This window comes from Henckelia pumila, chromosome 4 (assembly GCF_033568475.1).
Source record: "Henckelia pumila isolate YLH828 chromosome 4, ASM3356847v2, whole genome shotgun sequence".
Lineage (NCBI taxonomy): Eukaryota > Viridiplantae > Streptophyta > Magnoliopsida > Lamiales > Gesneriaceae > Henckelia > Henckelia pumila.
The window spans coordinates 231731348-231759316 of NC_133123.1; the positions used below are offsets into that span (position 1 = coordinate 231731348).

General features: G+C 35.6%; 1 pseudogene; it reads right to left on the reverse strand.

Annotated features, from left to right (window-relative positions):
- Positions 1–27969, reverse strand: part of LOC140862894 (heat shock cognate 70 kDa protein-like) — an 87776-nt pseudogene that overhangs the window by 45101 nt on the left and 14706 nt on the right.

Consider the following 27969-nt stretch of genomic DNA (forward strand, 5'->3'; position numbering starts at 1 on the left):
GTCAACCCTGCCCTCCAGCCTTGGTCACCATCTAACCACCTTGTCCTCAAGGGAACTACCTGCATCTGCCCCATTGAATGGGGTATCCAGACAACAGAAAAAATAACCAGAAGTGAGCCTAACACGCTCAGTACGAGAGTATGAATATACATTATTATATGTGAATGAATGAAAATGAACTGGGTACCAAGACTCTCAGGTCAAGAAACTTGCTCATAAACCGGGCACAAGGTATATGCACGATGCGCCGTCGCCTCAGGAGGTGGCTCATATACCCAGTGGATATTGGTGACCTGATACTAGTACGAGTGTCCAACCATAACGGTGACCTGACACAAGACTTGCGTATCCAACCATCCACAAACTCGTAGGCTGAGCGCCCTACTATAGGATACCTCTAAGATAAAAGCTCAATATGCTCATGTATGCATCATACAATCATGACATGTTGTATATAAAGGCATATAAATCATGCAATCACATAATACTGCATACTCAATATAGATATCTCGAATAATACTTTTGTACCTTACTAAGGCAGATCCTAGAAGCTCCAATCTATGTCCAATCCAACCATGGAGCACTAGAATGCATAAATACCATGCATTAACTAACATTCCAGATATCACCTAACATGCTCTAAAAGCCTTAACTAGACTATAGCATACTCCCTATTTCCTATAAGGAGCCAGAACCATACCTTTGTCCGTTGTCAGCATGCTGATGTCGAATGCCCCAGAGCCTAGGCATAGCCTAAATATGACCCCTGGACACCTCGCCAGAGCTCCGTCACCTGGCCACCACTGTGGACACCTTGACAGAGCTCCGCCGTCTGGCCACTACTACGGACACTGTCCGTTATATAAAAATATACTATTTCCAACTCCAACTCTTAAAAAAAAAGTCCCGAAGCCCTTAAAATAGAGCCATTAAGGGAGAGGAGAGGAAATTTGGCAATTCAAAATGAGCCATCCTTGGCCCTATTTATATACCTCGATCGGACGGTCCGATCCCCGGTTCGGACGGTCCAATCTATGCATGGTTTCCACGTAGCCTGCATGCATCTTCGGACGATCCGAACCCTCTTCGGGTCGTCCGATCTCATTCATTCGAAACACTTGTCAAATCTTCCTTGCCACTTGTCCTGGTGACACAACGGACGGTCCGATCCTCCATTTCGGATCGTCCGATCCAGCTATGTGATGCCAGCAATGACGTCATCTACTACCAGAGATTTGGACACATGTCCCTGGGTGAGTTTGGACCGTCCAATCCCTTAATCGGATTGTCCGATCTCACCCTACCTCTGAACCCAAACTGAGCCTCCGAACTATCCTGGTTCGGACCTTTCGAACCCAGTTCGGATCCTCCGAACTGCTCGAGCCCAATAAACCCATTAACCATTTTTCGAGCATTCTGGACCCAATTCCTTGGTCCGTTTGATCATAATAAAATCCCTTAATCATGTTTTATTAAATCTAAATATGATTAGCAACTTAATCTTGTAAAATGGAATCAGACCACTACATTATCCCCCAACTTAAGATATTTTGTCCTCGAACAATCTTAAGTATTTAATTCAGTTAACACTGAATAAACATATTTTATTCAAACTGAACATTTTACAAGATATAACTGAAATACAACACTTTTCAAAACACTTCTGGATATTTTGTACGCATACATCTCTCAAGTTCCCAAGTGAATTCTTCAGTGTCTTGATACTGCCATTGAACTAGAACAAGAGAAATGATCTTGTTGCGTAATACCTTATCTTAATGACCAGAGATATGCAAAGGTCAATCCACACAAGTCAAATCCATATCCATTCTCTCTTTGCATAGTTGCTGCAACTCATCTATCATATATCATCTTAACTGTGATACATAGAACACATTGTGGATACTATCCATATAACTACAATACTTGCTTGAACTATATCTCATGTTATTGTCCAATAACCCAATTAGACCAATAAACCCTAGAGATATCTTTTCTGGTTAAATAGATTAAACCATACTCTAAGAATTAACTCTTGCTTTCTCAATTGTTTCTTAAAATTTCAGATACTATACACTGACTTATCATCAATCTCCAGATGATCGATTGAAATCTTACTGAGAGTAATCCCAAAGACATGCTGAGAACTCCCCCAAAAATAGGAAACAATTTCTAAACTTTCCACTTCAGGAAATGTCATAAAAATTCACTATCTTTCAAATTTGTAATTAATCACTATTGATAAATGTGATATCTCGATTACACAAAAGAAACATATCACCTTGGTGAGTCAATACATCACAACCTTAATTGTATCATAATTCCTCGAGAATATCAGCAATTGGTTCACAACTTCATTGTGAAAATCCTTATTTCCATCCATGAATTAATACTTATGATACAAAACTCCAGGTTGTATATATTTAATCTAAATCTGTTGACTCACTCAACACCAAGAAACATTATAAAACTCAAATGTTTTTTTCCTTTTATCAGAGCTTGTACAACAAATCCTCATACTACGGACTTGTACTAAGTCATAATACTTGTGACAACACTGTTGTCCACAATTCTTGATTTTCTGAATTCTGCAGAATTCCACCGAATCCTGACTAACTAATTCCGGATATCGTAATTAACAAGCAACATCATCTGGTAATTACAAAATTTTGTAATTCTGCTTATAACAATTTTATATCCGATCATATGACTCTCTACCGCATCCAATAGACAAACCTGGAGAATTAGTGACAACAATCTTTTCAAACCAGATATATACACATCTCGATTGTTGTCTTTCTCTATGTCTAAAACACTTGATGAAATCCTGCTAGATTCCATGATCAGTCATAAAATCATCAGATATATTAACTGATATCACTGATTCTAGTTCATTATTGTTTGTAACAAGCATAAGAAATTTAATCCTTTTCTCGCAGTGACCTCCCATTGACCAAATACCGGTCAACATCACTGGAATTATTTTAAACCTGATACTCAGATCCTGAGTCAAATCTCTAAAGATTGGACTATCACTTTTATCATCATATATAAAATCTAGAGATATCTCATAATCATAATACTATATTTTAAACACTTTATGATTCCAATCTAATCATGTAGATTTAATTATCAAAATAAACCATCCTGATAACTTTATTACATACTAATCACTGTCTCGGAACACATACTTGTTCCATAATATATTATATTCATCTTGGAATCAGTCCCATTTATCTTTGAATGCATCAGATGATAGTCACCATTAGTCATTGGGTACTAATCTTGCACCAGTTGACTAACTATTTCAAAGCAAACATGAATACCTAAATGCTCAACTTTCACTATCCAAGTGAATTCTCATACTGCTGAATCCCTGCTGTAATTTAGCAGGCTCGTGACATTCGTCAAACACTAACCATATCAATCATCTGATAGGTCCCAAACTCTTCTGATGCCCAAAATGTTCCTAACCAGGAAACACTTATCCCATCATAGTTCTTTTCACCAATAGGATCAATTATCTTTTTCAAGAATAATCAAACTGACACTAAGTTATACTTTAACGTAAGTGTTGCGATAATCTCTAGACTGGTAAATTTACATACCTTCTGAAGTACAAAAGACTTCCAGAATAACATTGGAAATATACTCCACCATGTCTAGTCTTTGATCACAGTTCACGTCTCCCAGTATAAGTCATCCTGGTGTCCTGATGAAAAATTTTCTTTACTTGACAATCCAAAATCATATTCCAATTCTTACAGGAAAACTTATCTAAGTAAATACATCACTTAGAATCCCAATTCATCATGATGATCATATCCCTGATCATTAATTGTATTTCTGATAGAATCAGACAATACTGGTCAAACCTCCTGGTTCTCCCCCAGTACCACATGCGAAAACTATCCGTCCAGAATATAAATTTGTCAAGAAATCTTTTTCAATACTATTCTATCCACGGAATCAAAAATCCGTACCTCTTACAAAGTCAGATAATAACTCATCACATCCCTTCACACTAATCCAGCATCAAGAATAATCTCTAGAAGACTCAAATAAATTCTGAATATTCTCATGATAGTTATACCCATTGCAATGACTATACCATATTAAAACCTGACAGTCATCAGCACCCTGACATAACTCATCCCTGCGTCTCTGATAAATTCGATTATTACTGAGAAACATTCCTATCTTGACCAAAATCATTGGTCAAGGAAAACTTGCTTAACTTTACAGAAGCACAACTCAAATCCCGAGTTTGAAAGCATCTGAAAATTCAATCCTGTTGAATACCAATTCAACTAAACTCCCAGATTAATTCCTGAAATCCAAAATCTAAGATTAAACTTATCTGTTAAGAACGATTACCTGTCAAGGAAAATTCCCTCCAAGAATGTTCTGTCAACAGAAATTCTCGCTGTGTATCTCTGAAGAAGTCAGACTTATAACAAATTACCTTGGATATCAAATCTCTAAATCTTCGCAAGATACTTCCATTATAATTATTGGTAGCGCTTAATCGTGCCACGCCCAAATTACCCGACTCAATCAGATAAACAAAATACGTAGTAGTGTGAGTAGGGATCGTTCCCACGAGGAAAGAGAAATTTAATGTGTTCTAAAATAAAAGAAAGAGGGTTTTGAGTTTGAGATTAACTACTGAAAATTTAAGCAATTTAAAATTCAAGTTTATCACTAACATGCATGATTAAAATTATACTGAAGAAATCAGTAAGAAACAAGTCTTGGTATCGGTCGACTACATCCTTGATATCATTCATTCAATCATCGATTACCTAAAAATAATTAATCCTAACAAATATTCATCATTGAAAATTTAATTCCTATTTCACCTTAATCTTAGTTAATTAGACACCAGCGTTCTAGATTAACCTTTACCAATAAATCAACCCGGATACCAGCGATCTAGATTTAAATTTAAGGTAGCATTCAAATGAGTGAAACTGATGAATATAGACAACACAAATACCAGCGATTGTTTTTAATCTAGTCAATTGTTGTTCTTACAATTTAACAAATTCACAAGCGGAAAATATTAAACGCAGTTTCTTCACAAATTAGTTGATTCAAAAAATTACGGATTTGAATTCTAATTTAGCATTAGATTGTATATCGAAATCCTCCCCATGTTGTCGTGTGTGTTGGAGACATCGGAAACAACACTTAGTGCATAGTGTTGTTCAAAGATCTTTTATGTCTCTCGAGTTTTGGCATACAATGCATCTAATTTGTTTATTATTCTATTTTTTTAGAATGCAATTTGGTTTCTGACTTGTTGAAAACTTTAGTCTTTACCGTTTTTCGTACAAATCACTAGTATTAGTTTATAAAACTTATTTATGTTTTCTAGTGACTATTTGGTCCTAAGACACCCGCACAAGTACCAGTTACTTGTGCATGATTATCACTGGTTTTACATATTTTTATTAATTATTCTTATTTTATTAATTCCCTGAATTTATAGCAAAATGTGAGCAACTCGATGAAGCAGTAAAATAATCTACTTTCCTATTGTGATTTTATTAAAAAAAATAAAAATTGATTAACAAAGTTTTATTATCTTTCTCAAAAAATGTTTTATATATCTTACTTATTTGCTAATTTATAATAAAACAACGAAGAGAATTGACAGCAAAATTAACGAGTTTATAAATCATCCATTAATTTGGTCGAAACTCGGGTACATATCCTCCATCATTCCATTTGATTATAAAACAAAACATACATAATTTGTTACCATGAATACCATTTCTCTGCTGTCCCGGGAGGCATTTGATACGTTAAATAAAAACCATCTTCCCTTACGAACCACAAACATACACCAGTTTTACGGCATGGATATGTACTCTTCCAACCCGAACCCGAAGCGAAAACTGCGACATCTATTTTCTTGGCCTTCCACCACACATGGCAAGTGAACAAACTTCCACGACTTTCGCAAAAATCGAAGTTGAAATTCTGACCATGGGAAAGCTGATGGAACCCGAGATAGTCGTCTTTGGACTTGCAACGCATATACAACTTATCCGACGAATTGAGAGGGAGATCATTTATAATATAAATTTGGTAGCTCTCCGAAAAAAAACATGTTATTTTACTTGAAGAGTGCCTGATGGAGAGTGCCTGATGGAAAAATATGGTTGCGATGACCAAAAGTATGGGAAAGATGAATCTCATCTTTAATTGGAGAGTGCATGCAATTTTATACGTACCCTGTTGAATTAAGCACATTAGTAGTCCAATTTATAGAGATTAATTTTTTCCATATTATGATGAAATAAATGTAGTATCTAACATCTCTACCACCCAATGATTTTCAATTCAAGAGAATGATTATTTGGGTCCAGATTTGAATAATTAATTGGTGAATTTTCATGGAGAGAAATCGAAATAAATTGAATGCTTTAGAAATGGATATGATTTACTGATGAACAGATTAGGAAATCATTTACTATACTTTGTATTTCAAATCGTGTTACACTTTACTCAAACAACTCTCGTTTGTACAAATTATTTAAAATTAAATTAAACCCACTAAACACCATGTATGCACAAAATACAAATTAATTATTGATAAAACATTAAAGTTGTTAGTCCAATTTATAGAGTTTTATCCCCCCTGATTATGATGAAATAAATGCAGTATCTAACATATTACACATCACCACCCAAAGATTTTCAATTAAAGATAATGATTATTTAATTTGGGTCCAGATTTGAATAATTAATTGGTGAATTTTAATGATAAGAAATCGAAATAAATTGAATGGTTTGAAATGGATATGTTTTACTGACCACATTAGTCCACGGGTTTCTACAAAATACTTGCAATACTTTGTTCAAATAAGTCCGCGGGTTTCTACAAATTAATAAAATTAACGCACTAAACATCATGTATCAATAAAATATAATTAATTATTGATAAAACCTTCTATTCATTTATTTATTTATCTATTTTTTCAAAAGAAATTGATAGCAAATTATTTACCAAGCACGATAATTGATTAAAAACAATATATTGATTTTTTTTATTAAAAATATTATTTGACTAGAAGTCAGATTTTATACATTTTACCATACTTTGCAATTATTTTTTTAACGGTATTACATGTAAATTTATTGAATGGAATTGTCTATAATTATAAGATATACCAATAAAAAAGAATCGTCATTCGTCCAAACCAGAGACGGACCCATGATTTTCCCGTAAGGAGTGCTAATTTTGCATGAAAAAATATGAATAAAAATTATAGTGTCTTTTTTAAAAAAAAAAAATTATAGTGTCAATATACATATTAGGTATATGTTTATATTTTATTATTCATATATTTTTTAACTTGTTTATGATTAAAAAAAAGGTTTGAACATCAATCATGCTAGTAATGACACAAAATTTTAATATATCAATATTCTTATACATTTTTTCTATATTTAATAGTAAATGCATTTCAATAATTAAATTATATTTTATAAAAAACTCATGAAAATTTTATGGGTTAATGAATAAAATATTTTTTTATCTTTAATAACTTGAGTAATTGTTTTATATTTTATAAAATATAATTTTTTGAATTTGATAACGTACATAATTATAGATTTACTTTGTATTTATGATGTTAATTTCTACTCAATAGCATATAATGTTCAATCTATTTAATATTCCATGAAATTGTCTATATATATACAAAATTTAGAAGCCCAAATAACTTGAAATAAAACCCATATATATCAATAAATTTAAAAAATTCAATTATCTGCAAGTAATAATAATAAATATTGTATAAACATATATATACATATACATACACTATATGGGCTGGGTCAGGCTGGGCTTCATACTTCCATATAGTTCCGTCTCTGGTCCAAACGAAAAATGAAGGCGAGGGAATAACAAAATGCGCAACATTATAAGCTACACTATTGGTCAATCTGTGCTCGTGTACAACCTCTGTGATCCTTAGAGCTTTCAACATATAGTGTATATCTAGGCATGAGCATTCAGTCAATAATGGAAAAGAAGTAACCGAATTCTTTTTAGGCTAATCGAACCGAGCCGAATTTATGTTATAACTGATTTAACCAAATCGAATTAAAATAAGTTAATCGGTCGGCATCGAATTAACCGAGTTTTTACAAAATAAAATTAAAAAATAAAAAACTTTATAAAATTAATGATTGAAATATGATATTTTTATCATAACAAAACACATTAAGCTTAAAATTTTAAAATAACAAAAATTAAGTACAATATTACATATAAGCACATCAAACAAAATATTATAAAATATGTTTAAAGCCTAATAAAATTTAAAATTTTAATTATTTATAATTTTGTTAATTCGATTAACCGAATTTTTTTTACGAAAACCGAATCGAATAAACCCAAAATTTCTAACACTAAAATGAACCACTACATGAACAACTTTCGGTCAACGAGCTGGATCTCAATAAAGAAAGGATCAAAAATAGGGAAAAAAATCAACTTACACGATTAAGAAAACAAATACATTGTTAATATGACCTAAAATTGGAAAAAAATGTAAATTACAAGGTCAAAAATTTATTTCTTCAAATTTAATTAGAAAAAAACGGAAAAGGTAATTAATTATTGATGCATCCATATAATTTTTCCTCCATGGGATTTTTTTGGATGGTGAATTGCGTTTGTGGATAACACAACACTTTCCTATATTTTAGTACTAGTTACTCACCCGTGCATTGCACGATAACTTATATTTATACAACTAACCAAAAAAAAGTGAGTATGATCATTTGAACAAATAATTAAAATGCAAATGAGCTAAATGAATTATAGAATATATAATTACAAAATAGAAAAATTTAGTTAACAAAAAATGTTAAATATAAAAATAACTTTTAAGTGAATAAAAAATTATATTATATGTAATCTATATATAAAATACAAAAAAAACGTATCAAAAAGTTATGTTTAATCGCTGACATTTGCACTTTTCAAATCTTGGAAACTATTAAATTCAAACATCTTTGAAGAAAAAGTATCATCGAAAATCTCGCATACATTTGCTTTATGTGTAAAATTGATTTTTTATTTGTCAGTTGTCGTTTTATATTTCAGTATATTTTCTACTAATTACGTTTTGAATCGTAAAAAGATGACATTCTTTGAGAAGTGGTTTCACTTTGTCAGGAATGCCATCTTTGATGGTTATATGTATGTGTGAATCCTACAAAATAGCTACAGAAAATGTAAAATATACTTGTATATTTACTAATAATAAATATCAATAAGAAAAAAAATACATATCCGATCAACATCATGAAATATGCATTCTAACGTGGGAGCCCACTTGTTTCCATACGAAGGTAGCTCACAACAACGATTTAATTGTCCCACGGATTTTTTTATTTGAGTACTATTTATATTTGATTATGTGTGTTTATCATTTATGATACTTTTTTGTTGAGGAATTTAAGTTTCGGTGTTTGCAGAAAAGTAAGTCAAACGCATATCAAAACAGCTTCGCTGAAGTAAATTGGTTGAGTAAACTGCTCTCGCACCTAAACTGTTACAAAGTATAAGCGTTTACTTACTTAGGCTGATTAGTCAAGCAGTTGGTCACACAAACCTGCTTAATTTACTAAACTGATCTCTCAATCAACTGATGTTTGCGCATACAGTTTACCAATATTCCAGAAATATTCAGAATTGAATTTTGTCTACCTTTTTGCCACAAAATTGCTTTCTTTAGTCAACTGAAGTTTGCGCAGATAGATCACCAACATTCCAGGAATATTCAGTTAGTCTACCTTAGTGGATAAAGTCTTCCGTACACTGGCACTCTGCAACAACCTCCATGCACTCAAATTGTACTATTTTGGCAAATAATGATGATGTAAACATATACAAACAGCGCAATGAGAAGAATTTGAAGATATCAGATTATATTTAAAATTATGACCATAGACATCTAAGCCTATAAATAAACATCTCGATCAGTTTTGGAAGCGTTATCAAGTCTTACACATGAACTCAAAATATTTGAAAAGTCTACCAAAAAGCTTTCAAATTTCATCAAGCTAAACTGATCAAAAACTCATAGCACATTTGCAGATATCATCTGATCATTGAAGGATCAATTTTTGCACTTGCAATCGAGTTGTAATAACTCTGTATTAAATTCAATCTAGGATTGTCTTAGTTGTTGTTGTTGCTAGGAGTTCTGATATAGGCCGTGTGGTAAGTCCTAGTCTTGGAGTGAAATTTTGCAAAGTGTTGTAAAATTCAATGTATTCTACTATAAACCTTCCTACTGGGAAGAAGGGGTGATATATGAGCTTTTAATTCCCCAAACATCCAGAAACATTTGAGCATGTTCTTCATTTCAATTACCTGGAATTTTTCAGTCTCGAATTCATTTCTCTCACTTAGTGTTCGGAATCTGTTTGTTGGCTTCTTCCGCACATTTCATTTCTTTGTCAACTTACATCGACAACAAAGAAATAAAGAAGTCAATCGCCAACCCAATTCACTTCTAACTATTTAGTGATAAAAATTTTTGTAGTGTATTCCCTCCCCCCCCCCCCCCCTAGCTCTCTACACCCTAACCGATTCTATCAAGTGTTATCAGAGCGCAAGATCTTTCTTGTCTCTGAACTATACCAAATATGCGACCTCGTCATTTAGTAAGATTCCTATGTTCTCCAAAGAGGATTTTGATGATTGACAAATAAGAATTAAAGCACATCTATCAGCTTAGATGATGACATATGGTATGATGCATGTTTATGCAATTTGAAAAGAGTGTTGAAGAGATGTGAGGAAACTAATCTTGTGTTGAATTGGGAAAAATGACGTTTTATGGTGCGTGAGGGAATTGTGTTAGGACACAAGGTGTCTGAAAAAGGTGTGGAGGTGGACAGGGCAAAATTAGAAGTAATTGAAAACTTCCACATCCCACGAACTTGAAAGGAATTAGAAGCTTTCTAAGATATTTGGGATTCTAGAGGAGATTCATTAATGATTTTTCTTCTATTACTAAACCCCTTAATAATTTGTTGATCAAAGAGGTTCCTTTTAATTTTCTGCTCAGTTTTTACAGGCTTTTCAGATATTGAAGCAGAAATTGACAACCACACCTCTGATTGTAGCACCTGACTGGAGTCTTCATTTTTAGTTGATGTGTGATGCCAGTGACACCGCGTTGGGATCCGTGCTTGGATAGAAAATGGATAAAGTACTTCATGTTATCTATTATGCCAGTATCACCCTGTCAGTCGTCCAACTGAATTATGCCACCACTGAAAAATAACTCCTTGCGGTAGTTTTTGCATTGAACAAATTCCGATCATATTTGGTGGGGAGCAAAGTTGTGGTCCACACTGACCATTCAGCATTGAAGTATTTGATGAGAAAAGAATATCATAAGTCCAGGTTAATTCATTGGGTTTTACTTTTACAAGAATTTGATTTGAAAATTATTGACAGGAAGTGCTCGGAGAATCAAGTAGCGGATCATCTTTCCCTGTTGGAGAATCAAGGAACTGAAACGCAAGTGATTCATGATGATTTCCCAGACGAACAGCTGTTTGAGGTAACGAATCTACCATGGTATGCAGACATTGTTAACTATCTATCAAGTATGTTTCTTCCCCCGCATTTAAATTATCAACAGGAAAAAATTTTTTTCTCCGATTTGAATTATTTTTTGTGGGAAGATCCTTTTATTTTTAAGATCTGTACAGATGGTATAATTCGTAGATGTATTCCAGCGAAAGAGGTAAGTTCTATACTCTCACCCTATCACACAGGTCCGACTGGATGTAAATTCGGCGCGGGTCATACCGCTGCTAAAATACTACAGTCGGGATTTTATTGGACATCATTGTTTAAGGATGCGTATGCCTATGTGATTGTTTGTGATGCATGTCAAAAAGTGAGTAATATTTCTAGGAGACATGAGATGCCCTTAAAATATATACTTGTCTGTGAAGTTTTTGATGTTTGGGGTACTGATTTCATGGGACCGTTTCCCGCGTCTGAGGGGAACAAATGCATTTTGGTAGCAGTCGATTATGTGTCCAAGTGGGTTGAAGCGCTTTCTTGTAGAACTAATGACTCTAGAATGGTTGTAAAATTTCTGAAAGGTTTATCTTTGCTCGATATGGTTCCCCTAGAGCCATAATTATTGATGGAGGAACTCACTTTTGTAACAATAAATTTGACACACTTTTGACTAAATATGGGATCACTCACAAGGTAGCAACACCTTACCACCCCCAAACTAGTGGGCAAGTTGAAATATCAAATTGGGAGTTGAAACGAATATTGGAGAAAATTGTGAATTCAAAGAGGAAAGAGTGGTCCAATAAGCTAGATGACGCGTTATAGGCTTATCGTACTACTTTTAAAACACCTATAGGAATTTCTCATTTTAGGTTGTTATATGGGAAAGCATGTCATCTGCCTGTTGAACTTGAGCACAAAGCATTATGAGCAACTAAATTTCTGAATTTTGATGTGCAGGCTACAGGCGAGGAGAGGTTGCTGCAATTGAACGAGCTTGAGGAGCTAAGGTTGGATGCATATGAGAATACCAGAATTTACAAGGAAAAAACAAAAATATGGCATGATCAACACATCGTTTCACGTGAGTTTGAGGTAGGCCAAACTGTTTTATACCCTGTTTAGACAGCTCATGTAATCCCTTCTCACTTACATGTCCAAGCCTCAGATGCCATAGCTTGGTTCTGTCTTGCTGTTCCTGAATACTTGTTGTACTTTCAATAATCGTTTCACCTTGTAGTACATACAGGAGGTTCCTCTTGACAGCCTTCATAACAACCAGAGATCCTTTAGACACTGAGATACTGCCTGCTCCTAATTGAATGAATATCCCTGAGCATCAAGTGTTCCCAATGATATCAAGTTTCTCTTCAACTCGGGCACATACCTCACCTTGGTGAGTACTCTGTCGATCCCATCATGCATCCTTATTCTAATATTTTCAAAGCCCTTTATCCTGCATGATTGATTATTTCCCAACAGTACCATGCCCTGATCCGATTCCTCCAATTTTTCAAACCAAGATCTTATAGGAAACATGTGAAAGGAGCATCCTGAATCCAGTATCCAATCATGGTTCTGATCACCTTTAGAAACCACCAATACTTCTGCTGAGTCATATCCATCTATAGTTACGGCCAGAGTACCATCTTCTTTGGGTTTTTCCTGCTGCTTCCCTTTCCTTTCCGGACAATCTCTTCGCAGATGTCCAACCTTCTAACAAGCATAGCACTTCATATTACCCAAATTTCTGTTCTGGTATCTTCCTTGACTCTTCGATCTGGACTTTGAACTGTATTTCCCATTGGATGTCCTCTTATCACTTCAGCCCCTTGCCGTAAGACCTTCTCCCTGTGATTCAGTGTTTGTGTTTGATTTTCTCTGAAGTTCCTTGCATTGAATAGCAGACATAACTTCTTCCAATGTTATCTTCTGTTCTCTTCCATATAGTAAAACATCCCTGAAATTTTCATATGCTTTAAGAAGAGCATTCAGAAGTATCAACGCCCGATCTTCATCCTCAAGCTTTACTTCTATATTCTCCAAGTCATCCAATATCTTGGTGAATTCTTCGATCTGGTCTTCAAGATTCTTCTCATCCTTGATCACAAAGGAATACAATCTCTGTTTCATGTACAGACGATTATCCAGGGATTTCGTCATGTATAAATTTTTGAGTTTAAGCCACACCGCCGCTGCAGATTCTTCTCTGGCCACCTCCCCAAGAGGTCAATCATCGAGACAGAGAATCATTGCACTGTGTGCTTTCTCGAGTAATTCATCCTTGTTCTTTATCTCATCAGACATCTCCTTCTTCTTCTTAAGAGCTTCCACCAATCCTTGTTGTATCAGGATTGCCCGCATCTTAATTCTCCAGAGCGAGAAATCGTTCTTGCCAGTAAACTTCTCAATATCAAACTTCATTGATCCCACCATCTTTGCTTAGTTTCCCACAGACGGCGCCAATTGTTAGGAATCAATCCAAAATTTGGTTATCGAGAATTCACCAAGAAAACGAAACACACAGATAAGAACAATAATCCCAGAAAGCAGATAAAACCAACGCACATAGATCAATCAACCAACTCACCCGAAAGCGATTAAACGACGCAAGTATTTACGTGGTTCGGCAATGAATTTGCCTACGTCCACGGGAGAGCAACACAACACTTTTATTAATCACCAACAGAACAACCCAAGCTCAAGAACAGGGCTTATTACAGAGATGGACTCAGACAAACTATCAAGCTAGATACAGACACGATTCAAGCTATTGATACTTGAATCTTCCCGTCACAATCTACGCTTAGTTTTCTCCTCCGAAATCTATCCTTCTTCTCTCACATATTCTGAAGAATTTTGATTTTCTGTTATTCTCGTTGCGCACAGCTTCTATCTTCTTATATAGAGAATTACACCGACTTTCATCTTGGGCTTTAGGTCAACAGTAACTTACGACCCAAATATAAAGTCAACCTGGTCCAGCTCGATAAGCCTTCATTCATTAGTCTGATTTGCCCTCGTATTTCGATCTGCATCGATCTGCCTGCAAGCGTATAGCTTGTCGGACACTTCATCTGACTTCTAACCAAGTCACAATACTCGAGCAATCTATCTGCATGAACTCATCCGAAGACTCATCTGACCATCACATCGATCTGATCCCAATATTCGATCTGGGCCATGAACTTATCTGATCACCGAGCTCATCTGATCTGTACTATTCGATCCGATCTCTTCTCTATACTCATTCAATCTGATAGAAGCATACTACAACAGGTTTTTTATGCAATTGTTCAATCATTGAAATAAAGTTGATGTTTGATGAAAATACTGAAAAACCAACTAATAACTGGTTTTTTTTTTTTTTTTTGCTCATATACTCAACTAATAATTAGCTTTCTGCCTGAGGTCAACTCTACTAGCTGAAAAAATAATGAATGTCCCGATTGGATTATTAGGATACTATTGCTCTTGTGGAATCTGTTTAGTTAATGGACCATACTCAGCATAGCTAATTTTTTGGGAATACATTTTTTGTTCACTAACAAGCGTATATTATATTTATTTTATTTAACATCAAAACTTGACGATTTTCCAATTCAAGTTTCTTTCCTTACGTAAGGAGGTGATATCTGCAAAGAAGGAAATTTATCCCCTAGAAGATATCACCAATTATATCCCGGCCACAATCAACTAATTTTAATCCCTATAGTTGAGATATAATTGACTAAGAAATGAATTTGATTTAATTTTCGAAAACTTTGCCTCAAGCTGAAGCACAAGTCAAAGATATGAAATTTAATGATAACTTTTTCTTCGATGCAATGAATTCATCAAATATGCCACTAAGTTCACACTTCTTGTGGTTACTCCACATATTTTTGGTTCCACCATAAACTTCTTAACTCTCACTCATTTATTCCCTTATCTAATTCAAGACCAAAAATTTTTGATCATGTGAGGCTTTCAAGGGTTTGACTATGCCAATGGGTTTCATCCACGGGTAAAAAGCATGCTAATATCCAGAGCATTGTTATTTTGCGATTAAAATGTGGATATCCATTGAGTATTCTATGGGATGAGAAATAGTCAATTCAAGAAATTTGAAATCGTGTTCGAAATATGAAGCATTTTAGGTGTCCACCATCCATGATGCCTAGTATGGGAAGAAATACTGCCCCCATAAAAAGGTGCCGGATTGGAGATGGCTTGATACCATATGAAAGAAACTAAAAAAAGATATAATGGGGAAAACAAATCTAGCTACCATTTTTTTTTATTGAGATGCATCCCACAAAAAGATTAGAACATACAAAGAGACATAGAAGATGAAAATATTAGGGTTTGAGAACGAACAACATTGCAGAGGTTTAATTTGTGGAAGAAACCTTGGAGGTAAGTAGGGGTGTCAAAACTCAACCAAACCCGTCAATCCGACACGAGTCGATCCGAAAAATATCAGATTAGGGTTGGGGGTTTTTGGGTTTGGGTCCAATCGGGTTGACCCAAAACTTTTAATTATTATTATTATTTATATAAAATTAAGATAAATTTACTACATTTTTATACGTTATATGTTTGAAAAAAAATTATTGTATATTGATATAATATATTTTCGTCATTTAATTTTTATGTTGTACAATTTTTATTTTTAAAAATAATTTTTTATTTTTTGTAATAAGTGTAATTTAAATTTTCTACAACTAAAAGTTCAAATTTAAATTATATATAAGCTTAGATTTTGTTATTATGTGATTAAATTAAATATTAATATTATTATTGTGTGTTTTGAGTTTTTATTTAATTATTTTTTAAAAAATAAAAAAAAATAAAATCTGGTTGATCAGGTTATGCGGGTTAGTCGGGTTCGGGGCAATTCAAATCATCCGACTCAAAAAAGAATTTTTGCACACATACTCAAGTTATCAGAGGAAAACTAAACTCCTTCAGTTTGCCGGCCCACTCAATCGAGAAAGCAAACATAAAGCATCTTGAAGTCTATCATCTGAGAGTCGAAGAGCACAAGCACAAGTATTTAAGCATGCAGATCAGTGAAGATCAACCAGTGCTAAGTGTTGGGTAATAACAAGTGTTGTATCAGTGATAAAACAGTTGAGGTGCTGCAAATCTCATTGTAACAAGAAGTAGTTGTGAACTGTGTTCTTGAGTGTTTCTAGGAGTTTTGGGATAGAAAGTGTGTGTAAGTCCTAGTTTTGGAATGAGATGTTGCAAGTTGATTAATTGTAATAGTCAAATTCTTCTAGAGTGAACTCTTCCGACGCGGAAGAAGGGGTAAAAGAAGTTTTTGAAATCTTCGAACATCCATAAATAAACTTCGGTGTTCTTACTTTCAGTATATCACATTCACACACTATTTATTCAATTATGGGTTCAATCTGTTAGTTGATCTCATTTCGCACTTATCTAGTTGGTCAATTAACATCGACACACAAGATTCAATTGATTAACCTCAACTAAAATGGAATTAGTACTTTTTGTGGTAGATTACCATAGTGTTCTCAGTTGAGCAGAGAAAGAACTCCCATAAACCGATCATGTCACCAACACATCCTATCACTCCTTCAACCACCTCCATGCATGTGTTTTAGTGGCATCCATGTTATAAGGGTGTACTCCGAATTCTAAAAATTAGTGCGTCAATAGCAACAACAGCAACAACAAAGATGAACAAAGTCGAGGCGAGAGAAACTCTCTATCCGCAAGACGAAATTGCCCGTTAACAGTGCTCAATGTTGGATGCAATTGTCTCTAAGATACAACGACTATTCAATCGAGATATAGCAGCACTACAAATATCTCGATCTTCGTCGAACTAAAATATGTATCAACTTTTTCTTTTGTGAGAGAGAGAGAGGGAAGAATTTGCAGAGAAATCTGATATTCAATCGTTTGATGTTATCAGATGTTTTCGGATCATTTCTCTGCGTTATAACAGTCATATATATATACTATGACTCCAAAATACACGATTTATGGCGTAAGGATGCAACCAATGACAGAAAAAGGCCAGAAAAAAAACGCAGCTTTTCGGACTGTAGAAGACGCGCTCGGTCGGTTATTTTTGACCGATCGAGCGCCCCTCTTCTGGTAAACATTCTGTCTTGCTCAAACCATGGTGCGCTCGGTAAAATTTATGAAACTTACTGTCTCGGCAGATGAGGGCTGCGCTCGGTCGGTTGTTTTTAACCGATCGATCGCATTTTCAAAAATAATAAAATATTATTCTTGAACCAAATTTTATCCAAAAAGAATATTTGATCACAAGACCTCGCCTCGCCACGCCCCGCCGAGCCGGCCGGCCGGCCGCGCGCGCGTGTGTGTTTGTTGCATCGATTAGCGTCTTGCCCCTTTACAAAACATCGGTGCCCTAAGGGCCCAATCCTATAATCCAATGTTGGATTATATAAGGTGAACAATACATTGAACATGTTTCAATGTGGGACAACTTTCCCTCCAAATTATTTCACCAAATTCAAATTTTTGCATCAATTGGGATAAGCTCTTTGGACAAGTATACAAGCCTTTTGGACAAGTAATTCAAGCCCATTTCATGCCATTTTATTCAAAAAATTCATTCAACATTTCTTCCAACAATCCCCCACATGAATGAATTTAACGTATATTAGCATTCTCACTAAAAAGTCATTTTTAGTTATTGTTACATCAGGATAGGTAGCTTGTGGCTTTGAACCTACCTTAGTAAAATACTATCGGATTTACTAGTTGCATAGTGACGCGATGTCTTGAACTAGTCAACCGTTTATGTAAACCAAGACAATAGTACTTACATAACAATACTCTAACATATTTTGTTCTCACGTTGTGTCTATTTCGGCCCTGGACCATATCTTAGATTCATAAGTGTTGCAATCAAAGCGGCCAATACTTTGCACTTATATAGGTGATCTCCTATCAAGTATCCTGCGTTACTCCACCTCATAGGTATAGGAATCATTAAAAGAAAACTTAACCTCACCATATTTTGCAGGTCATTTATACTTGGATATTTCAAGAATGAGCAAGTAACAATTCCAAGCACTCAAACTAATATTTATAACTTAGTTGTCCCATTGAACCAAGGTTTTCGGATCTCCAATTCTCAAGGTTGGGTTACCGCTATAAATATTTTAAGTTGTGGATTTTAAACCCATTCCTCCAAGTAGTTTGTACATTTGATCTCTATTTATACTTTTTGTAAGCGAATCCGCAAGTTTTTCCTTTGACTTCACATAGTCAACCGAAATAACCCCATTCGAGATCAATTTGTCTTATGGTATTATGTCTTCGACGAGATGTCAAGATTTACCATTGTACATACTACTTTGTGCTCTTCTATTGCTGACTGACTGTCACAATGAATCATAATGGAAGACACCGGTTTATTTCAACATGGAATATCTTCTAGAAAGTTTCGAAGCCACTCGGCTTCTTCTCCAGCTTTATCTAGAGCAATGAACTCGGACTCCATAGTAGACCGAGCTATACAATTTTGTTTAGAGGATCTCCATGACACCACTCCTCCACCGATAGTGAACACATATCTACTCGTAGACTTGGAGTCTTTCATGTCAGAAATCCAATTTGCATCACAATATCCTTCTAGGACCGCAGGATATTTTGTATACACTATTCCATAACTTAAAGTGTATTTCAAATATCCAAGCACTCTCATTAGCGCTGTCCAATGATCCTCACTTGGATTACTTGTGAACCGACTAAGTTTGTTTACAGTATATGCAAGATCAGGACGGGTACAGTTAGTTAAGTACATTAAACTTCCTATCACCCTTGCATATTCCACTTGTAAAACAGGTTCTCCTCTATTTTTGGCTAAATGTGTACCCAACTCCATAGGTGTTCTACCGAAGGACGATTTGTGGCATTAAATCGTTCAAGAACCTTTTCTACATAATGAGTTTGGGATAAAATAATTCCAGCAGGAATTCTAGAGACTTTAATCCCTAGAATTATATCACACAATCCCAAATCCTTCATATTAAAATGTTTTCTCAACATTTTCTTGGTTTTCACAATTAATTCATGGTTGCTTCCCATGATTAACATGTCATCTATATAAAGGCAAACAATTACATATGCATTTATAGTACCTTTAATATGGACACATTTGTCACACTCATTTATTGTGAAACCATTGGACAACAGTGCAGTGTCAAACTTTTGATGCCACTGTTTAGGTGCTTGTTTGAGTCCATACAACGACTTGACAAGTTTACACACCTTTTCTTCTTTTCCGGGTACAATAAACCCTTCTGGTTGTTTTATATATATTTCTTCTTCCAACTCTCCATTCAAAAACGCTTTTTTAACATCCATTTGGTGTATCTCAAGATCACGCAATGCTGCAATAGCTATGAGAACACGGATGGATGTTATTCTAGAAACCGGAGAGTAGGTATCGAAGAAATCATATCCCTCTTTTTGTCGAAAACCTTGAACCACTAGTCGAGCTTTATATTTATCTATAGATCCATCTTCTTTGTATTTCCTTTTAAGAATCCATGTTGTGAAATTTCCTCGCAAGCGTACGAGTGTCAAGTTTTAATATAGTGATTAAATCAGATATCGATCCCACAGGGAGTAAAATGAAAATATTTAGTACTTGTAATTAGAATAGTCCAAACTTTATCTAGAAATCAAACTTTGAGAATTTTGCAATAAAAATAAAATAATTAAGAGATTTAAAAGCACGCACACAACTTTCAGATTAAAAATCAATCAGAGAAAATTGGTCTAGAGGTATAGATTTCACCTGGTTTCAACAACAATCAATCCTAATTAATTAATCTTCATGAATTTCAAAGAATTAATAGCCAAGAACACTTACGTGTATTATTTCCCTCTCCCGAGTAGTAAATAATGTTTATCAACTACAATTAAATTTCAATATCCCTATTAAGAATTTATCGCAATGATCTATCACAAAACAATGTTCTCTTTTAAAAAGCTCTGTTAAAGTTATAAGCTCTCCCGAATCAGATAAACAATTAACAGTGTAATTTCTAATGTCCTATTCAAAATCTCCTCTCCCGAGTGCCAGATTTCAAATAAATATAACAAATTAATTATTGATCAGATAATTGAAAATACAATCAATTCTAGAAAAAACAATTAATCTAGAAGAAATTCAAATCAATAAAATCAAGAATTCAAGAAAGTGTCTACACCAGGTTCCATCCGACCTCTAGACTATAAAAATTAGTTCATAATAAAATTCTGAAAACAATAAATAATAAATCCAAACATATTCAGAAGTAACAAAATAAAAGATAAAAGAAACAAATCCGTCGTCGATGTCGTGTCCGGTCTATCGAAATCCGTCTTCGTTCTTCAATTAAGCTCCAGAAATAAAATAAAAGTCACGATCAAATCTCTGATTTCTGTGTAATTGTTGTGGCGGCTCCTCCTCATAATCAGATGAAAAATTGCCTTTTATATCGTCCACAAAAGCCCACTCAAAATCCCATAAAATATAAAAATTTCCTTCCGCTAAAATATGGCGACGCGCGCCCGCTCCACAATCCATGCGCCTGCGTATAGCCTTCTGTTTCAATTCTCAAATCTCCCAAGGAACGCAGCGCGTTTGCTCTGAATGAAGCGCTAAAGATAAGCGCTATCTTTGGCCCAATTGTGAAAATCCCATTAACCTCTCCTGACTTGACTATGTACGTTGTTTCCTTTTCTTTTCTTCTTTCTTCTTTTTATTTTTTCTCCTCGAAATTCCATAATTCACAAAATCTCGATAATTTCCTACAATCACAAAAACAAAACAATACCCACATAAATCTACTCGAAATAAATATTTAACAATTAAAATCATATATAAATTAAATGTATAAAATACACTTATCAAATACTCCCAAACTTAGACTTTTGCTAGTCCCGAACAAAACTATTCAAAACAATAACTTCCAAAAACTCAAATCATCATAAACTCACAAGAATAGTCAAGAAATATTATGGAGCAATGGCCTCGACAATGATTTCAAAGAATTTTCAAATCCAATCTCATTCAACCTACTAACACTTGAAAGTTTCAGTCATAACAAAATAATAACCGCATAAACTCACAATCTCCGCAACTCACGTTCAAAACACCCTTATCCAAGTTCAATTCAAACATTCATAGATCATGAGGACTTTTCAAGGATAGCATAGGATCAAATATAAGATATTGAATCCAAAACACTCACAATCAGGTAAATGCAAAGAATAATAGTGTGTGCGTGTTTAGATCAAAATTCATAATCATTAAAAGCATCAATCAACAGTCCATAGGCTAAATTCTTGAAACTCTTCTCCACTAGTATATTGGGCAACTGAGACTCGGTCAATAGGACTTATTCAGCTTATAATGTAAGGTCTGGCTCATGGCTACAAATGAAGGATAAGAATTCAAAATAAGGAGTAATTCATATTTTTATGCTCATTCTAACTTCAACTCCTTTTTCATTCACAATTTCACATTCTTTCTTCCTTCATTTCATTTCTCAACTTTTTCACAACTCTCTCACAAATTTTTTCTTTCTTTCACAACTTTTTCAACTACATTTTTCAACTCTTTTTTTCTACTACCTTTTTTTTCATCTTTTCAATTCATCCACCACACCAATCCTTTTTTCACAAATAAAGCTAGGAGCATACAACATTTTAGCATTCAAATTACTCCCTTAAAGGTAGGAAATAGTGTTTAGGCTATTCAGGTAGTCAATGGAAGACCTTGAAATAATGACGAATGTGGGTTTAATCACACGTTTACACGCATGCCATTCGATTTTTAATAAAGTTCAAACAATGTACTAGGGATAAAATAGTAATAGGTAGCTTGAAAGGCTCAAACGAATTCAGAAAAATCGCCTAAATCATTCCTAATCTCAGTTTTTGCCCGTATTTCGCCTCGAAGAGTGTTCGAACTAGTTCTAGACAAGTCTCAATCCACAATTAAATCATACAAATTCAATCAGTGCAGAAAAAGAATAATCATCAGCAGTTAAAGATGATTTTCACAACAAATTCAGAATTTTGTACCTCAATGTACTTATACAAGTGTAGGCTCAAATAGGCATCTAAAGCTAAATTCAATGAAAATTAGGCCCAAAAATTTCAAACAATGCCTCAATCATATCTATGTCTGTATGTCTCAAAAATCAGATTCAAGCATTAATCACAGCGTATATAGGAAATTGTTCATCCAATTGGTTCCATTTTTTCAAAAATATTTGTCAGATAGGTAGACAATCATGGATTTCAGTTATAGCACAAAAATATTTTTCATTGACCATGCATCCATATATTTCTCAACTTCGTTTCAACTCAACTAACAACAACAACTAAACTCAACAAAAATTTTATCTATAAAGCACACAATAAAATTCAACTACTCAAATATCAACCAAACAACTAAATCACTAAATCAAAAACTAATTCACCCCCCCCCCCCCCAAACTTAATGTTATCATTGTCCCTAATGATTAAAAATCAAGAAAAAGAACAAGGGACTCATAACTTCGACACCGAGCATCAGGACTCGGCATCATCATCATCATCTCCATGGAAAGAAGGTGCAGCAGCAGTATCATCAGAAGACCACTGCGGAGGAGGTGGATAAGGCACAACAGTGGGAGGATAATTTTGGGCGAGAGCGGCAGTGAAGTCATGCATATATGTCATATGTGCTCGCATCATCTTCCACTGCTTCTTCATCTGAGCAATCACGACCGTAGAATCATCACGAGTAGAATACTCAGTGGCCGGATGTGTCGGTAGTGACATAGGTGCTTCCAAATGGGAAGGTGCTGGCTCAAAGTGTGGTAGTGGCTCAGAGGGTTGCGGTGGTTCAGCTGCCTGTTCAGAAGTACTGGCTTCTTTCTTATTCTTGTCCCATCTCAATGCACCAGTAATTCTTATAGGACCTCGAATTGGAAGAATCTGCTCCGTATCATCCCACACAACACCAGCTAACCGGCAAAGTTGAGTAATCAAAGACGAGTGGGGTAAACTGATAGTCGAGGAACCCCTAACTGCAGCAATAATAGACTCCTGAATCACCCTCCCAGCATCGACAGATTTTCCAGTGACAATACAGTACACAAGACCAGCTCTAACCTTAGTCACATCAGATGTATGCCCAGATGGCAAAATTCTGGCAGCCACAAACTCATGCCAATTATTCGCTTCTCGTCTAAGAAAGATGGATGGAAATGTAACAGCTTCATCCTTTGAATTCCTCTTCCATTCCGCCCCATCATGACACAAAGTCTGAATTACAATATTCTCTGGATATGACTCATTCTTAAATACCTCATACTCATCATCAGAAATGTCCAAATCCGGCATTTCATAGAGACGGTTAATTGTACTCTTATCAAAAGGCACCAATTTCCCTCGAACTCGAACTTTCAGATTCACGTCTTTGACCATCAAATTTGCATAAAACTCATGAATCAATGATATAACAGCATCTGGTGGACTCCTCACAAATGTCTCCCAACCTCTTCTCTTAGCTTCAATTAACGCCGGCGCACTATGCTCTCTCAAACTCATTCCTCTTTCTTTGTGCATCCCTCGCTCCATTACATCAAAACAATACTCCTCTGCTGTGGCATTCCAAAATCTGTGTCTATCATATGAAGCAGTAGAGGACGAAGAAATCGCTCCTTTCCCTTTGGTTTTCGGTGGCATTGTAACTCAATAATTCAACTCAAATCAAATCAAATGCCTCAAACAATGCACTAAACTCCCAACAATTCCAGCAACCAACGTTTAAATATAACCCAAGCAATTCAACAAACACTTGGTAGGCACGAATAAAATGATATAGAATTTCACTGCATCAAAACGTACTCCACTCCACAGCTCAGACAACCCAATAGCCTCAAATCACAACATTTATCAAGAATCAAATGTAAGAGATAAAATTTCAGCTTTTGTACCGTTCACGAATAACATTTTCCAAATTCTCCAAATTCCCCTTTCTCGACAATCGTAGATGGAGCAAGACCAATTCTGAGAATCTCTGCCTTGTAATTAAGATCAAAATCCTTGAGATGATGATATTTTGTTGAGTAGAAGATTTACGATGATCGTGCCAGTGCGTGAGATTTAAAGATGGACTCGAACGAGGGATCGTGATTTAAGTCTGGGAGGAGTAGACTCTGGAGTGGGCTTTTAAATTTCTGAAGTATTGCGCGATAGCGCCTAATCATGCGCTATTTACTCGCACGATAGTGCTTATGTGGCGGTGTAAAGGAGCACGATAGCGCATGCTGAAGCGCGGTTGGTGAGCGCTGATGAGGAATGGTAGGTTGCGCGTTAGCGCAAGTATGAGGCGCGGTTGGGTGGCGCGTTAGCGCATGGTTCTGCACTTGAGAAAGCGTAGAAGTGAGGCGGGCGCGGTGGATCCACGAGCGAGCGCGCATAAGCGTCTGCCCAAACTTTTAAAAACCTGAAAAAAAAAAAACACATTTATAAAATCAATCACCATAATTCCCAACAATAATTTCAAAATAAAAAAAACATAAATTAATCTAATGAACAAGAATAAAAATTAAAGCATAAATTAAAAATAAAAAAAATAAAAAATAAAACAAAAATTTTTGGGTTGTCTCCCAAAAAGCGCTTGGTTTATAGTCGTCAGCCCGACTTTCACCGAATTAATTCTTCCCTTTCTCTTTCACTCGCCAAATAAATTTCACGAACCGTCTTTTAAATTTTGCTTTCTTGTTCTTCGTGGCTTTCTTTGGTAGTAAATTTGGCGTTTTCTCCTTCGATGAATCAACTGCAAAATCAGCTCTTTGACAGCTCTCCAACTTCACAACCGGTTCTATCAAGCATAATTTTTCGATAGGGGTGTTAGATGACTTCATGAATATATTAAAAATTACACTCTCACCGTCCACACCCATCGACAATGCACCTCTCTTCACCTCTATCTTGGCATCGGCAGTGGCCAAGAAAGGTCTCCCCAATATCAGGGGCATGTTTGCATCCTCCTCCATATCTAACATAACAAAATCCGCTGGAAAAATAAATTTATCTACTTTTACCAAAACATCTTCAATGATTCCAAGCGGATATGTGATAGATCGATCAGCCAACTGCAACGCGATCATGGTGGGCTTCACCTCACCAAGTCCTAAGCTCCTGAAAATAGACAAAGGCATGAGATTAATGCTAGCTCCTAAATCGCAAAGTGCATTATTAAAATAAGAAGAGCCAATAGTGCAAGGAATAGTAAAACTCCCTGGATCCTTAAGCTTTTGTGGCATCTTCTTTTGGAGCACCGCACTGCACTCTTCCGTTAAATTCACTACCTCGTTCTCTAGCAGCCCCCTCTTCTTGGACATCACCTCCTTGATGAACTTCGCATAATTCGGCATTTGCTCCAAAGCTTCAGCAAAGGGAATGTTGATGTGAATCTTCTTAAAAATCTCCAAGAACTTGGAAAATTGCTCGTCCAATGCTTTCTTCTTGAACCTTTGCGGGTATGGAAGTGAAGGCTTGTACATCGGTTTTGGCTCAGATTCAAGCTCCTTCTCTTTCTCCTCAACTTTTTCCTCAAGTTTCTTATCCGCAACAGTAGGAATTTGGACTCCAACGTCTTTGGCACTCCGCACTTCGATGGCATTGCACTGCTCCTTGGGATTCACCTCAGTATTGCTAGGGAACTGGCCGCGATTGTTGTCCTTCAGTGCGTTCGCCAACTGCCCAATACTAGTCTCCATGGATTGCAACACTGCGCCCATGTTGGCCATGTGCATCTCCAAACTGTCAAGTCGAGACTCAGTTCTCGCCATCCTCTTACCTGAATCCTGCACAAAAGTACTAACCACATCCTCCAACGACTGCTTACCCTCATCCTTGTTTGTATTGAATCCCGAAGGATTCAGCACATTTTTATTGTTAGCATACGAAAAATTTTCATGATTACGCAAGCTAGGATGATAAGTATTTGGGACAGGGTTACCTCTATAGCCTCCATATCCTCGGTAGCCATTTGGATTTATATAATTGACTTGCTCTATAGCCGGTGATCCTTCAACTCCAGTTGAATCTGCAACATTAATTTTATTCAAAGAAGCTACCTGTGTAGTCAGTGCAGATAATTGAGCAGTAATGGAGGTGAGAGGATCCACTGCATACACTCCAGCTGGCTTCTTGACTCCCACACGCTCAGATGGCCATTGGAAACTATTGACCGTCATCTCCTCCAACATATCATAAGCCTGAACATGATCCTTCGCAAATATAGTACCTCCAGCCGCTGAGTCCACATTCATTCGCGTAGGCGCATTCAGTTTGTTGTAAAACCACTCAATCTGTTCCCAATCTACAAAATTGTGGTTAGGACAACGTCTAAGTAATTCTTTATACCTTTCCCCCGCCTCGTACAGCTGTTCAGAGTCCATCTGCCTGAAAGTACTGATCTCAATCTTCAGTTGGGTGGTTTTGGCAGGTGGAAAATATTTCGCAAGAAATTTTTCTGCCATCCCCTCCCAAGTAGTGATGCTTCCAAGCGGCAGTGATTGCAACCAACTTCTGGCTTGATCCCTGAGAGAAAACGGAAACAAGCGTAAGCAAATAATATCCTCAGACACACCATTTATTTTTATCGTATCCATAATCTCCAAGAAGGTGCGTAGGTGTAGGTGAGGATCAGCAGTGGTGCTCCTATTAAATTGGTTCTGTTGAACCATGTTGATCAAGGACGGCTTTAGCTCAAAATTGTTTGCATTGATAGTTCCACGAGCGATTCCAGAATAGTGATCCTGGATCGTCGGCCGAAAGTGATCTCTAATTGGCACCAAGGGAGCTTGTTGTGCTTCTTCTTCAGCCATGTTATTAATTTTTTCTCTTCTCTCTCTTCTCAAAGCACGTGTAGTGCGCTCGATCTCCGGATCAAAAAATAGAGAATTAGAACTTTGAGATCGTCGCATAGACTGCAATTAAAAATAAGAAGAAATTAATTAGCAACTTAAAAAAATAAAATAAAAAAAAACTCTAAATTAAAATCTAGACTAATTGGTAACAAGACAAAAAAAAAATCAAAATTACTCCCCGGCAACGGCGGCAAAAACTTGTTGTGAAATTTCCTCGCAAGCGTACGAGTATCAAGTTTTAATATAGTGATTAAATCAGATATCGATCCCACAGGGAGTAAAATGAAAATATTTAGTACTTGTAATTAGAATAGTCCAAACTTTATCTAGAAAATCAAACTTTGAGAATTTTGCAATAAAAATAAAATAATTAAGAGATTTAAAAGCACGCACACAACTTTCAAATTAAAAATCAATCAGAGAAAAATGGTCTAGAGGTATAGATTTCACCTGGTTTCAACAACAATCAATCCT